Consider the following 16,131-nt stretch of genomic DNA (forward strand, 5'->3'; position numbering starts at 1 on the left):
TTACAATGGCTAAAAAACTCCATACATTACCCAGTTCTTATCAGTGTCTTATCTTCTTTTGACATAGCATTTCAAAAGTCAACAAAGGTTAGAGAGATGCACACTAGCTGTACCTTGATACAGAGTGCACATTGGTTAAGCATCAAAAAGATCATCTTCTCCTATCTTTCTGGTATGTTTCTGCACCTAGCACTAAAATCACATCATTTCACATTTCCCCTTGGTTAAACATGTTAGCATAAGTAAAAAGCATTCTGGGAAAAGCGTCACATGAATACAATTCGTAACTATACAACTTAGCATAGATACAAAACATTCTGAAAATAGATGCCATACCTTACTTGGTTACTACTAGCTACATTATTATCTTAGTTGAAGCACACACCTTATCCAGTCAAACTTGTAGTTATACCAATGGTGTAATTTACATATTTTTTTTGTGAATACATCTGTTTGTGAGAGCCAATTTCCAAACCCTTTATACAAGCCCATTTCTCATCTGGTAAAACTACCATGCCAGCATTACCATTTTATATAACTGTAGCTTCCCTAACAGTAGTTTTCCACTTCACCTTTGGCTTAGCCATAAACAAATGGGACTGTGGTTCAGTAATTTGGTCAATACTGTGTTCTGTCATGCAGTGTAACTTATTGAGCTGTGTGATGCGAACATTTCCTTTTAAATGTTGAAGAATAAGGGTTAAGATAAACAAGGAAATAGGTTTTTAATTCGCCCCTGAACAAAAGGGTAGCACTTGAGCCTATGAACCACTTAGGTACCACTTAAGTCTCCAAATACACTACACTCTACCCCGATATAACATGGCCCGATAGAACACGAATTCGGATATAACGCGGTAAATCATTGCTCGGGAGTGGGGTGGGGAGGGGGCTGCGCACTCCAGTGGATCAAAGCAATTTTGATATAACACAGTTTCACCTATAACGCGGTAAGATTTTTTGGCTCCCGAGGACAGCGTTATATCGGGGTAGAGGTGTATGACACAGCCCTCTAAATTTTTACATAAATTATACTTGTTTCCTTGTTTATGTTTTCAACACTGAAAAACAGACAAGCACATCACAGAACTGAGTAAGGTTCACAGAATGACAGGCCATTTTCTGAAGCTACAAACAGTTAAGTTGGAATTATCTCTTCTTAGTTTCTGTTGGCCATGATACTTGATGGCAAACTTCAACTTCAAAAGACATTTTAACAGCATAAAATTAGCTAGGGATAAAATTGACACCAAATATAGCAAAGTTAACTCTTTGAATGGGATACTACTTTCACAAGTTCTCATGAAAGATTGGTGCCAAAATGTATCACTTTCAGTCAGGGGAAAGATTGATATCCTTAAAATGTGTCTTGTCTTGACAAAAATAATCTTTATGCTAATGGACATTCCTTATAATATTGCCTATAGATAATTAGAAATTATAGAAGAGGGCAAGAGACCTTGAGTTCACATTAATAAAGTAGAACATTCAGGGAGGATTGAGAATACATAATGTGCATTGCTAGCTGGCAGCCAATATGAGAGACTCTATTGAATGGCCATTTAATTATTTTACTAAATCAAAATGGTGGTAGACTATGAGAACCAGCATGACTTTAGAAGTAGAATAGAGGCAGTGCTCTTGTCTCTTTTCTGAGGTAGAATCTCAGTAATTTTAAAATAGCCGTTAACATTTGATTATTAAGATTATCTATATTCTATTTATGAATATATGTTTATGGAACTATCTAGTATTCAGCATTGCAGGGGGAGTCTGCTGATAGATACATTAGAAAGAAATGGGGATGGAGGACCTAAGTTGTATAGTACAAAGAAGTGTTATGCAGGATTGTCATGTGACTAAGGTGCTTTGGAAAAACATTTTATTTACCTTAAATCAAATCATGTTATTTAGAATGGAGGAATAATAGGGACAATGGTGTGCTTCCTAGAACAGGTTTTCCATATCATGTGTGTCTCTAAATATAATATGATAAAATGTGTGTATTAGAGTGGCAAAGGCAACAAAATTTGCCTAAGTTGTGAGCCATTTTGATTTAACCCTGTTTTCTGTCTCTCAGGTCATTCTAGAATGAATGAAATTATCCCAAAGGTGAACATTTTTAGGAAATTTGAGCAAAACCAGGCTAGCCATTTTTCAGTAAAAAAAGATGGTGTAAAAAAAACAACTCTCTCTCTCTCTCTCGCCCCCTTCCTTCCCTCCCCACCTCAGTTCTGAAGGAAAAGAAAATCTTGCACCCTTTTTTAACAATAGCATAACATGGAAAATAGCTCAGGATAGAAAATATTTTGTTCATGTTAATGACACTCCCTGAGAAGAGTTTTCCAGTGATTTTGTTTTTACATTTGAAATAATGTAGCTTGCTAATATTGGAGAGGAAGGAAAACGGAAACTGAGAAGAGTGAGATAACGAGAAATGGAAGGAAGAGCTTGACAGTAGGGACGATAGAGATCAGGAAATAGGAGACAATGAAGTGGTTAGAGGAGGATAGCAGGGAAGAAGTCTGGTTGCTGATATGCAGTGTTGTTGTAGCCAGGTTGGTCTCATGGTTGATGTCAGAGGAGATACCTCCGAAGGATCTAGTTTATGTCCTCCTTGAAAAAAGATGGGAATATCCTGCACAGAGAGGAAGGATTTAAAGAGGGAGTAACATACGGCAAATAGTTGATTTGAGATTACCAACATCAGAGTCAAACGGAATAGTTTGCAAAACAGTGAACAGATTGCATTCAATAAATGTCACGTTCTGAGGTGCAGTCCAGACCAGAGGGGGATTATGTCACGGCCTGCCCTGTAACCATGAGTGCCTCAAAATGCTCTGCTGCTGTAGCTGTCTTGTCTGGATGCTTCCAGACAATGTACAAGCATGCACTGAGTGTCTCTCTGTTAAGCAGCTCTGACTCAGCAATTTTGACTCCGGCAGCCTGCTTGTTGGACCACTTCCACACTCTGGTCTCCACCATCCTAGGTTACACCTGGCAAGATGTCTGCAACACCTCCCAGTCCTGAAGTTTCCCAGACCCTTGTGCTCTACAATGTCCAGTCCTCTCCTGGACCATTCAGAGAGACATTGAGGTTTGTTGTTCCTTTAAATGTACAATACGCATCAGTTTGCCAGATTTAGCATTCTCTTTAAATTAAACACAGCACTGTGTTGGTTTAGATTAAAAGTAAAACAAGGTAGGCTTTTAAGTTAGTTCAATTATAAAGGATAGAGTTAGAAATAGTTACAAGCAAATAAAAGCAAATATATACATATATATGTAAAACACTGTCTAGAGGCTAAGACTTAAGGTGAGATTCTAGGTGAGATTCTCATCACACTACCTTCCAGCAAGATAGCTGACCAACCCCTCTGGTCAAGATCTCCCACAAAATCCAAAGATCTCAGTTCCTTTGTCAGTTTAGGTGAATAATAACTTGGGGTTCTTTGCCTCTCCTTTATAATTCAGTGAGCCTCTGAAATGGATTCTTCTGAAGGTCTCCCATCCCCCACTAAACTTAATTCAAGCTGTGAGGGAGGCAACATGGATTCTCCTAGTGAAGGAAGTTTCACGCTCACCCCCCCCCCCCGGGGGGAGGTTTACTAAAATGCAAATTTAGCTGTTTCTGCTATCTTCTCTCCCTCCCCTGATACTGAGTGGCTATCTCCTCCCCTTGTTGGCTTGGTGGTCCTGTTTACCTTCTATGTAGATTGCATTCCCATTATTGCTTAATGTACCTTGGAAATACCTTCCAGGTTGCAGAACCATGATCCTTTGTCCGGTCGGGAGGTGTGGAGGGACTTTAGCCCTGCCTGGTAGACATACTTTGGTAACATAATTTCCAAAATGTTTGTAATTTTGAATGTGTCCTCCATACATACACCACACAATAATATTAATGACCACTAAGTTATTAGCTTTCTATTGATATCTTATGTGACACCTTAAAGATACAGGGTATGACATTAATGAGTTGAGGTACACTGAACTGGTCAGGCCACTGGAGACTTACTACCAGATATCAGTGAGCCCCTTGCCCTCTTGCATTGGGATGATGTTAGAGTCACAGTAAATACTAAATAATATTAGACTTTTAAAAATCTTTTTTTAGCAGCATAAATGCCTTACTTGTATCTGTTCTTAGTATATATTTTCTAACCAGACAGGTCTTTAATTACTTTCTCTCTAGATTAGACCCTACATTTGACAGATGGGCTAGAGATTTTGGGTGCCTCAGTGTTTTGGTGCCCATTTGGAGACACCTCCACTTTTACAGGGCCTATGTTCAACACTTTCTCAAAATCAGTTCTCTTTAAATTAGGCACCTGAAGTCACGAGTCACTTTTGAAATTTTAGTTTTGTGTATCCTGCGTTTAGGGAATGAAGAATGACCTTCCTCAGTAACTTCTGGATGTGGGATTTCATATTTTACATGTGTTCATATTTCATAATTTTATACAAAGAGGGACATCAAAAGAAACAGGCAGATGGAGACAAACGTGTGATACATTATAATGAAACTGAGAGAAATCTGAGTCCCTAACCTGCCATCAACAAAATACACAGACCCTGACTTAGAGTATATCTGCATAGCCTATGGAAATGACTTAGTCTTACACAGCCTCTGTTTTGGGTGCTGGACCCTGACCAAGCTGAAGATCATCCATAGGCTGGTGTGAGCAGAAAAGTGCTTTGCAATGGAGGGTACGTGGACACCCCTATGTAAATGCACCTGATTAATGCAATTGCTGTGTTGGGGGTCCTGGTGGTATTTTACACATGAGATATTGTCGTGACCACAGAGGAGTTTTCACTTTCCTCTGGAAAATCCTGAAGAGGTCACAAGCCTGGGTCAAAATGATTTACTCAATAGGATTTTCTTGTTATGGGATGAACACAGGATACTGTCTTCATTTGGAATCTCCCTGGCAAAGTGGTATGTATAGCTATTCCTGAGCCTCTTGTTCCAAAGTGTGAGGTCTGATTTCAGCAACCAAGACAGATAATGATGACTGTGCCCTAACTTCTACATGAACATATAACACACCTTCACAGGTGAGCACAACTCTCTGTCATTTGAAGAGGGCTAAATGTGGCTTCAGAGACTCACAGGTCTTCAAGGCTGACCAGCAAGAGTAAGTGTACTAAACCTTGGTTACACCAGCTGGGTAACTATCAATTCATTATCGTTATCAGTTAAAATGTTGTTAAGGGTAAAAGTTGCAGCCAGAGCCCTTTGCAAACATGTCATGAGTTTTATTGCTGATGCCTACACCAAGAGGAGAAACTGGCAATGTGTCCTTACAATATGTCTGAAAAGTATAAACATAAAAAACATAACCAAGTTGTAGGCAAAGGACACATTTATGGCATTGTGCTAAATCTTTTAATTCCACTGCAGCTCAAGACAGATATACAATAACAGTATAATAGCTTGATGAATTTAAGTACTCAGCTTTTACATTTCTGTTCACAGAAAAAGGAAAACCCTAGAGCTAGTGTAGTAAGCTGTGTGTGGTCTTTTTCAGTTTAATGTTGACAGTTATTTTGGACAGGTTTGCATTTATTTGTATACGAAAAGCTCCTCTGAAGAGGTCATACCTCATCCTCCATAGAAGAGAAGCCTGAAAGAACAATTAATTAGCCTAAGAATGAAACTCCTTCACCTGGCACACAGAGAAACTGATAAGAGTGTTAAAAACACAGCAGCAGAATATAACAGGAAATGTAATAATGATATTCCTCTAGTAACCACTAGGAACAGGCCAAGCTTCACTAGAGCTTATCACTGGATATAAATCTTTGTTTACACTGACAAATAATGTTTCCCACAGCTGTCTAGCATATAGAAAGCATTTTCAACATTCACTTGTACAGCCTCAATAAAAGGATCATCAAATGCAAGGTTTAATTTTTCATCAAACTATGAACAGTTTTCCCCATAGGACTCCTCTTTGGAAAAGCAGGTGGATTGTCTAGTCAGAAAAACACAACAGAGCCATGCCTTGTAATGAAATCAAACAGCTCACTAAATCTAATCCACACTCTAGCTGAAATCTGAGCTTTAAAAGCAACAGCCCACAACTTCAGAGATTAAGTTTAGCAGAAACGCACTGATGCTGGTGATAGATGTACTATTTCAGGGTCATTCTTTCATCACATGAAAAGTTTCTTTTAAAAGATACAGCCAAGCTGTGGAGGCTTGATACTGACATTTACTCTTGTAGCTGCATTATTTTACTGCATGCTTAACAATGCTGAAAAAATGGAGATTTAAGCTGTTTTATCTAGAAAGGCAAGGAGAGTTTGTAAGCTAGATTTATTTTTTTAAATTTATTTTGTTTCTATCATCTTGGGTTATATCTGCAATGTCTATTCAAGTTCTTCTCCTTAAAAAGAAGGAATCCATCAAAGAAAGCAGCACTGAGGAATCCAACTATCCCTGTCTCTTTCATGTATGCAAAACAGAGTAAAATGCTTGAAGATGAGTAGCCTGACAGCAGCAAGTACATTTAGATCAAATATTACAGTGGGTTTATATTCTCTTGCTGTCTGCAGTGCTAGGAGTTCAGTCATGTTTATAACGTAGGTTCTTTGAACTCTGTTGGGTGCTTATTAGAGATTTTTACTCTTCAGATAATTTCATCTATATCTTTAGAGAGTATATTTAACATTATTTAAAGAGGGGTTTGTGACAGGGAAGTGGAGTGTGAGGTCCTCTATAAGAAAGCTGGATTCTTCTGCTAAGTCACCCTAGACTCAGATGCTAAAACCCTGTAGTTAGGTGTAGGGTAATTATTGTTCAATTATGCTGGCAGGTGTGTCAAATTAGCTCCAACCAGAAACAAAAGGGGATGGAAGTAGCTCTTGGGGTCAGAGGGAATTATCATAACAAAGCCAGCTGAACTTCTGTGTAAGAAGGTGGCTGGCCTGTTAATGATTGTAGCACTGTGGCTAGCCAACCACAGAATGAGTCCCACCTGAGAGGAATTTGGTGACTTCAGTATAAGTGCAGCAGGAAGTGAGGAGATTTAGAAGTCTGTGGTTATGTTTGCAGAAGTCAGAAGGCTCTTACAGGGTTTGGAGTCAACAGGGGGGGTAAGTACTACTGGAGAAAGCTTGTAAAGAAAAACAAACTCCAATGGGAAGCTGACAGACTAATAGATACCCAGCAAGGGGCTGTGCTCAGCTGAAACTAGGATGAAGACTGTGAGTTTGTGTTTTACTTTGGCTTATCAGAAAAGAGACACTAAACTGAAGTGGGGACCTGGAGGGCCAGTGGACTAGAGGATTAAATAAACTGGACTCCAAGTGGGAACATTTGTTTACCTTTCAACTGTGTGGAGTTTTCTTTTACAAGTTCACTAACACATCTTCACACACGAGCTTTTAAAAGTGAATGCTGACAATACGGAAAGGCCAGGTTTAGGAGTTTCTAGGGTAGATTTTCCAAAGGTGCAAGGGGGACTTAGGTGCCTGACTCTTGTTGAAAATGTCTAATTCACCTGTACATCCTTGGAAAATCTCCCCCTGTATTCACAGGAACAGGACTCATTTTGAGGCCTGTATTGTGATTTGAACTTATATGCCCATGCAAGAGGGAATGAGATCCCCCTTTATAGTCCCGGATAAACTGCCTGGGCCTTGTGTACCGAGGTAGAGCACACACTTCCTCCCCCTGGAGCAGGTTGATGGGGAAGGTCAGCGAGTATATGGAGATGTGGCTCTGCCTGGCACATGTACCAGTCATCACAATTAAGCCAGCATGGGGGTTTTGTAACTAACTGCTGGTGTAGGCCAACAGCAAACTATTTGTCACCACAAGGAGGGTAAACAGAGAAGGTGCCTGTGAAGAATAGTGGTTCCTGGGTTACTTGTGAAGTGGTGCAGTTTATACCTCTCCACTTACTCGGGGCTGTGCCGAAAATCAGAGTCTAACCCAGAGGTTTTCACAGTACAGTGTGTGATAGCAGTCCTTATAAAAATGGATATCTCACATACCTACACTTTCTGATCTGAACAAGATTAATATCCAGTACAATTTATCTTTGAGTATTCCAGCATAGTAACTTTTGGAAGCTAAAGGGATATTTATCCACAAGTCAGGTCAGATTTAAGACATTCTGCAGTGACATTTTCCTGTACATTGGGTAACAAATGTCTTTCTACGTTGTATATGTGGTTGCCTCAGCTCTACATAATTCTACCTTAAGACACTGTTTCCGTGTAGATTATTTTAATTCACTTTTAGCATTATATTAACATATCTTCTTCACTAAAAATGTCTTGTCTGCTGAAATTAAAGATGCATTTTATGATCCACTTGCCAGAGCGCCCTTTGCTATCAGTCAACATGACATAACAGTCTCTAAGTGTTTTCATTGCTTTTCCCATGACATTTCTGGTGTGGGAAAATTTATGAAATCATGGTTTTTAGAGTGACTTGTGAAGTTCTGAGTTCACTTCTTATTTTATATCTTCATTTTTACTCTTAGAAATACCATCATCTTTGGATATATGCTTTAGATTTTTAAACAACTGAGATGCTTTTTAGATTAAGGAGGAAATAAAGATGTTCTTTTTTTAAACAGTTGAACCTCCCCCTGAAATGTTAAATATTATCCAACTGAAAAAGGGTCTCATTTAATGGGGGTTGTATTGTTTACCTTAATTAGTCTATGCCCAGCAAGTCTGTTAGATCTGAAATTGGGCTCTGGTTGGAAGAGCATAATTTAGCCACTTTTGAAATATCATCTGAATGCGATCTATGCGTCATGGCTGCTTACAAACAACGCTACATGCCCAGAACCTTGGCTTCAGTCACGAAATTAACAATGTATATCTTGAGTACTTGTATGGCTCCTAACACTATTGTATTGGGGTATCTTGTAGTCTGTCTTTATCCTCACAGCTCCTATCTGATACTGAATAGTGCTGTTATCTCCATTTTACATATAGCAACTGAGAAGCTAAATGACTTGCCCAAGGTGATACAGGAAGTCTTCGCAGAGCATGGACTTCACCGTGGGTCTCCCAAGTCCTAGGCTAGTACCTTAGCTACTGAGCCACCTGTCCTCTTTAAATGCATCTCAGGAGGTGCAGAGGGGAGACATGCATATATATTTGTTTAACCCAAGCAGTCATGAATCTACTGAGACCTCAATGCACTGATCTAAATTAGCTGAAGTGCTTATATATGTTGGTAGTGGGTCCCACTAAAAATCTTAGAGACATGACATACTGTTCTTTGATGTTTAGCTTTTTTGTCAACTCTAAATCTAAATAAAAAAATGAACGTCTTATTTTTCAGACTTCAGCATTTTTAGTTAAACATTTTGAGTATTATTTGTTTTTAATTTTTCTCTTTTTGTGAATGCCTTTGAAGTAACCACACTTGCATCATTTCCTTCTAGATGCTGTATAATAGCAAACCTCAGAGAGCTTGGAGTGGAAATGGAGGAAAGAGGTGAAGGCCAACATTTTTGAGCATAGGTGCCTGAAGCTATCCTTCTAACGCCATATTTAGGCTCTTAAATAAAATAACCTGATTTTCAAAGTTGCAGAATACCTACATCCTTCATTGCCAATTTTACCTTCCAAGGATTAATGTAATTCTGATTTAAAATAATAGAATCATAGAAGATTAGGGTTGGAAGAGACCTCAGGAGGTCATCTAATCTCCCACTGCTCAAAGCAGGACTAACACCAACTAAATCATCCCAGCCAGGGCTTTGTCAAGCCAGGCCTTAAAAACCTCTAAGGATGGAGATTCCCCCGTCTCGCTCGGTAACCCATTCCAGTGTTTCACCACCCTCCTAGTGAAATAGTGTTTCCTAATATCTCTGTGCTCCTATAACCTTTCTAAACTTACAATAAGAAGATAGGATGATGACTTGGTTTGAAAAAATAAAATTATGACACTGCAAGGTTTGCTATAATTTTTTCACATGAAATAATTGGGCAAGAAAGTTGCACTTCTTTATGTAGCTTCCTTTTAGAAGAGTATTAGGAGAGTTGGGCCCAAACCCAAGTCCCAAATCCCAGTACTCCAAAAGATGGGAGTAGCTTGGATGTATATCTGAAAATTGTAAGTGGTGCAACATCACTGGGTGTGTTCCAACTTTGACTTCAGTAGGAATTGCATTGGTCCCTAAGGATATGTCTACACTTCAATACAGCACACACAGCTGGCCTGTGTCAAGTGACTCAAGCTCAGGTTTCAAGGCTACAAAATTGCAGTGTAGATGTTTGGACTCGAGCCCGAGCCTGTCTAAACAGCATTTTTTAGCCCTGCAAGCCCAGGTCAGCGGGTTCAGCTGGTCAACTGCAGCTGGGTCCTGGGTCTTTTATCCCTGTGCAGACATATCAAAAGAGTCCAAGTCAAACTTGGATTTGAACAGTTGGGGGTATGTTTGGCTCTGGATCTGAACTTTATGGCTACAGGTCATCTCCATTTGTTGTGACTGTATGAAATGAATGGCATTTTTGATTGATTGTTCTTTCTTTTAATTTGTATTACTCTGAGTAACATTCATCCCTATTAGAATGAAAGATTCTATTGATGTTGAACTTATCTGATTACTGACGATAGTCACTCCAGGACAGACTGTGTAATTGTTCAAAATCAAAGTCTTTTAGGAGCCTATTTCGGTAATACAAACATTTAATTTTTACTCAATTCACCTATCCCCCTTCTCATTTAACATCTGATCTAATTATTTCCCTTGCTGCTTTATGAATTCACATTAAGCCATTCAGCTATGAAAATCTTTGCTAAAGTCCTGATTGCTTGTATGATGAAAATAAAAGTTCTTCAAAAGAGAATTAAGCCTTTATTGAAATCCTAAGGATTCTCTTTGGTCTGTTATTTGAATTGTCAATTCAGATTAAAAAAATATATTCCCTTATCTTTTTTTATGGGAGCCAAGAAGGTTGGAAAGAAGGGATGGTTTTGTGGCTATGATTCTGGTCTGGGACTTGGGAGACCAAGATTTAATTCCTGATTTAGCCTCAAAAAATGTTGTGACCTTTGAGTCAGTGGGGCCTGATGTAAAATCTGTTGAAGTCAATAGAAAATCTCCAATAAACTGTAATGTACTTTGAATCAGGCCTGTGAACTGTCTCAATTTCTTATCTTAAGAATGGGGATGATACTTTTTTTTTTGGTCTTGTCTTTTTAAGCCCCAATTCAGGAAAAAAATCTCTAATTCACGCAGCATTTAAGCACATTCTTAATCCTTTTGAAGCATGTAAGATACAAGCACATGCTTAAGTGCTCGTACGGGTAGGGACTGTCTCTTACTGCTCGCCGACAGCAATTCCAGGTCCTAGAGCAGGGAGAGGGGCTCAGACCCCCCCACCCAGAGGGGAGTAGCAGGCCGATACATCTGGGCATACATAGCAGGGGCAGAGGTAGGGCTCAGACAACATTCTATTTTGAAAACATCTTTTCCCCCCCTAAAGCTCACTTAAAACAAGCCAACCTCTGCCTCACCTGATTTGTTTTTTTACTATTGAAACTAATAGGCCAAGCGTATCTATTGGGTTTCCGGGAAACGGGGCGGGCAAAGCCCGCCCCATGCTAACGGATCCCCCCCCAGCCTAAGGGGAGGTTCCACAGGGCCTCAGAAACCCACTAATTGCGGGGGACAACTAATAAAAGAACAGGGACAGGAGTGCGGTCAAAGGGTCATAAGAAGGGAGCCTGACGGGGACACCGAGCAGAGAACCCCGGTGGGAGGCAGAGACCCGCAGATCCCAGCTCACATGGGGAGTGGGGAAATGGGCTTAGACCACTATCATCCTGACACATATGCGAAAGGGGAGTGTGTTGGGACTGTTCTCTCCCAGACTCCCTCCCACTAATCCCCATGTCCCCTTCCCAGTGTATAGAATATGTGCTGTACAATCTTACCTGAACACCTATGGCCCATTTCAAATATGGTGTATTTGTAATCTTTCAGCTCTCATTCTCTCTGAAGAATACAGCAAAATGGGTGTGGAGCTATTCCCTGCTTGACAAGCTTTATTAAATGTTACACAATAGCATATTGCAAAATGTTATTCTGCTTTATTTTATGCCTTTTCAGTGAATTTGAAAGGAAGAAGATCCATATGTCCCCTTTGTTTTCCTGTACCTACTTCTAAGTACTTCTTACCTCCTGCCTAATTTCCTGCCTAGTTAGTGATACTATTTCATTGCTTACCTAGGTGCAGAATACATGGTAGTATTAGATTAATCTTTTAAAGAGCATTCTCAAAAAAATGGTCCAATGGTGAGGGCACTACTCAAGTCTTCTGAGACCTGAGGACAAGTTCTTGCTAAACCACAGATTTCCTGTGTGACTGTAGGCAGTTCTCTTAGGCTATGTCTACACTACTGCGGTACGTCGACCTGTGCTATGCAACTCCAGATACGTGACTAATGTAGCTGGAGTAGACATACCTTAGGTCGAGTTACCGCAGGGTCGACTGGAGAAAATCTCCCATCGACTTACCTTACTGTTCTCGTCAGGGCTAGAGTACAGGGGTCGATTGGAGAGCAATCTGCAGTCGATTTGGTGGGTCTTTACTAGATCCGCTAAATCAGCTGCCGGTGGATTGATCTCAGTGTGTCGATCCTTGCCATAGCGTAGATCTGTCCTTAGCGTCTGTGTGCTTCAACTGTAAAATGAGGATAATATTTCTCTAAATCAAAAGGGTGTTGTGAGGATCAATACTTCTGTTGTGTTTTGTTTTTAAAGTTTGGTGCTTAGACACTATGGTAATTGTCCCATATAAGTATCCAAGAGAGAAAATTTATAGTTATGGGACTCTTAATAGTCAGTGTCAAAAAATTTCAGATGCTCACTGTTCTTTTTGGTATTTAGTGTCTCTTTTGTCCTTCTTCCCCTCCTCCCCCATCACTGTTAGCTATGGCATTTCTTCCCTTCCTTGAATTAAAAAGAAGCTCAGCTAATGTGTGACTGCAGGTGAGTCTCTGCTATGATTGCAGCCCTGAACAAACAGTACCGTATATTGCTCTGAAGATTGTCTGGATACCAGCTGTGATGGCATGAATGAGATGTGACAGCTGCATGAAGTGGGCCAAGAGGCCACTTTGTTAAATTTTGTGATGTGATGGCTTTCTATCTGTGGCACATATAAACTGCTTAGTAACATCTTAATGAAAAATTAATGGAAGTCCGTGACCTGTCCCTGACTTTTACTAATAATATCCGTGACAAAATGGGGAGCCTGGGCAGTTGCGGGTGGACTCAGAGCCCCACGGTGGTCCTCCGCTGGTGGCTTCAAGCTCCTGGAGACCCCCCGGCACCCATGGCAGCGAAGAGCTCCAGGGTTCCTCCCTGCTTCCCACAGCTGGTAGAGAGCTCTGGGGGTCCCCACAGCCGGTGGTGAGCGGTGGGACCTGTGGCAGCCAGGAGCTGCGGGGGCCCCCCCTGCCGCCTGCGATGGCTGGGAGCTGTGGCGGGGGTCCCCTGCAGCTCCCTGCCTCCACGGACAGCAGGGGACTGTGCAGCTCCCAGCCCGTGCTGGCTGAAATCATGGAGCTCTTTGGAAGTCTCAGACTCCGTGACCTCTGTGACTAAATTGCAGCCTTAAAGATAATTAATAGGTTTGAAACTCGTTACCATGGCCACTGATAGCTGTTCAGTAAAATATTAAGGTCAGAATTTATCTGCACTTACACAAGTCTGAAAATTGTTGTACATGCACTCTGTGTATAAGTATAAAGAATTAACTGACTCTATTAGAAGACTCCGGGCAGCTGATATTTGTCGCAATCTAAAATATTACTAAAATTACTTATTTATGAAAATATCCATTGACCCTTCAAGGATGGTTTTAATCTAAGCCTTTTAAGGTTTAACCTAAGGTGTAAGCCTAAGGTTTTAATCTATTTTTTTTTAGTTATAATTGGATGGGATTCAAAACATTCTGTTGACAGTAAGAATAACTAGCTGCTAATTCAAGGTTATCAGTTGGCTTTTCAGAAAGGGAAGTGCTGATGGTTTGACAGTAATTCTGACACCAACCAACTGGGGTTTTATTGAAATTCAGGTAATTGTGGACCAGCTGTGAAAGCCAGCTCAGAAATTTAGTAAATAAAGAAAAAAAAATAGAATCATTTAAAAAAAACAAAAATCCAGGTGCTAGATTCTGCTGTGCCTCTCCCACAATGTAAGCAATGTGGCTTCAGGGTATCAGGTAAATTAATCATCTTCTGGGCAAACAGTTTGTTGCAGAAATATTGATTAGCTGTGTACGGTAATTAGCCAGTTGGAGTGTTTAGTATGCTTTACATAATTGAAATCAAGTAAAGGTGATAATATTTGGTGTGTATATAATGCCTTTTATCTCAAAGGATCCTAAAACACTGCAGAATATGTAGTGCATATACAATGGGAGAAATGCAAGGAGATAACCAAATGGCGCGCACAGTACATTGTACAACAAACGGGAGAGGAGGAAATTGGCCAAGTTTCCCAGAAGAAACCTCCCTCCCCCACCCCTCTCTCTGTTAATGGCCTGCACAGTGAATACATTTAAAAAGTTGATTGTGGTTCTAGACAGATCACTCACTCTGACATCAATCCCTGTTCCAAGGATAGGGAACATCACTAAAGCTGGTATGAATTTAGTGTGTATACAACTGCACATTTGTGATAGAATTCCTTATGCAAACACATGACAGGTATGTGCTTGTGCCTGATTAGTTAGGCACTCAGCTGGAGATGTATTCTGTATGTAAAGGCCTGGGTTGAATGAGCATAAACAAAGGGTGTGTGGAGATATATGCACTGAACTTATAAATTTAGCTTTCCCTGACCATAAAAAAATAGATAATGTCATTCAGATGTTTTAAAGGAGATATTCACAGAATAAAATGTATAGAACTCAGTTTATCTACTTTTGAAGAGCAAAGGTCTGAATTGACACCAACATGATTTTAACCTATGGCTCCAGAGAGTCTATGTAGTTTTCCCAATCCTGATGCTTAGGCTGCTAAATAGGGTTGACAGGTGTCTGGTTTTCGACTGGAACAGCTGGTCAAAAAGGGACCCTGGTGGTTCCAGCCAGCACTGCCGACTGGGCCGTTAAAAGTCCGTTCGGCAGTGCTGCAGGTTTAAGGCAGGCTAGTCCCTGCCTGTCCTGGCATTGCGCTGTGCCCTGGAAGTGGCCAGCAGGTCTGGCTCCTAGGCAGCGGGGCCAAAGGGTACTGCACGCTGTCCAAGCACCGGCTCTGCACTCCCATTGCCTGGGAACCACAGCAAATGGGAGCTGGGGTGGTGGTGCCTGTGGACGAGAGCAGTGCGCAAAGTCTCCTGTCCCCGCTGCCTATGAGCCAGACCTGCTGGCCACTTCCAGGGTGCAGCGCGGGGCCAGGACAGAGAGCCTGACCCAGCCCTAAGCCCCCCCCCCCCCAAAAAAAAACACCCTTCATCCCCACCCCAGAGCCAGAACCTAGAGCCCCTGCCCCCTCTCACATTGCAACCCTCTGCCTCAACCTGAAGCCCCCTCCCATATGAAATACCCTCAGCCCCACCCCTGAACCTGAAGCCCCCTCCTACATCCCAAACTCCTCATCCACAGCCCCACCCCAGGGCCTGCACCCCCAGCCGGAACCCACACCCACACCAACACCCCAACTCTCTGCCCCAGGCCACAGCCCCCACCCCCACCTTGAACCCCTCATTTCTGGCCCACCCCAGATCCCTCACCCCCTCCCACACCCTGCCCCAGCCCAGTGAAAATGAGTGACGGTAGGGGAGAGGGAGCCACTGAGGGAGGGGGAATGTAATGAGCAGGGGGTTGGGCCTCGGGGAAGAGGCAGGGTCAGGGTGTTTGGTTTGGTGGGATTAGAAAGTTGGCAACCCTACAGCTAAACCACCCCCCCCCGATTTGTTAAATAATAATTAATGAAAACAGAAGGTATCCCCTATCCTTGGAATAGGGATTAATGTTAGAACGGGTGATAGCTTTGGAACCAGAATGAACTCTCTTAGGGTACATCCATACTACCCGCCCGGGTCGGCGGGTAGCGATCGACTTCTCAGAGTTCGATATATCGCGTCTCATCTAGACGCGATAGTTCGAACTCTGAACGCGCTCCCGTCGACTCCG

The 16,131-nt window shown here is 41.5% G+C and overlaps 1 protein-coding gene across 23 annotated transcripts in view; it reads left to right on the forward strand.

Moving 5' to 3' along the window:
• The window catches only part of CCSER1 (coiled-coil serine rich protein 1), a 1,061,579-nt gene that overhangs the window by 490,392 nt on the left and 555,056 nt on the right, over nt 1-16,131 (forward strand). The gene's annotated exons all lie outside the window — the stretch shown is intronic.

The sequence above is a fragment of the Mauremys reevesii genome, linkage group 5 (assembly GCF_016161935.1).
Source record: "Mauremys reevesii isolate NIE-2019 linkage group 5, ASM1616193v1, whole genome shotgun sequence".
NCBI classification, from domain to species: Eukaryota; Metazoa; Chordata; order Testudines; family Geoemydidae; genus Mauremys; species Mauremys reevesii.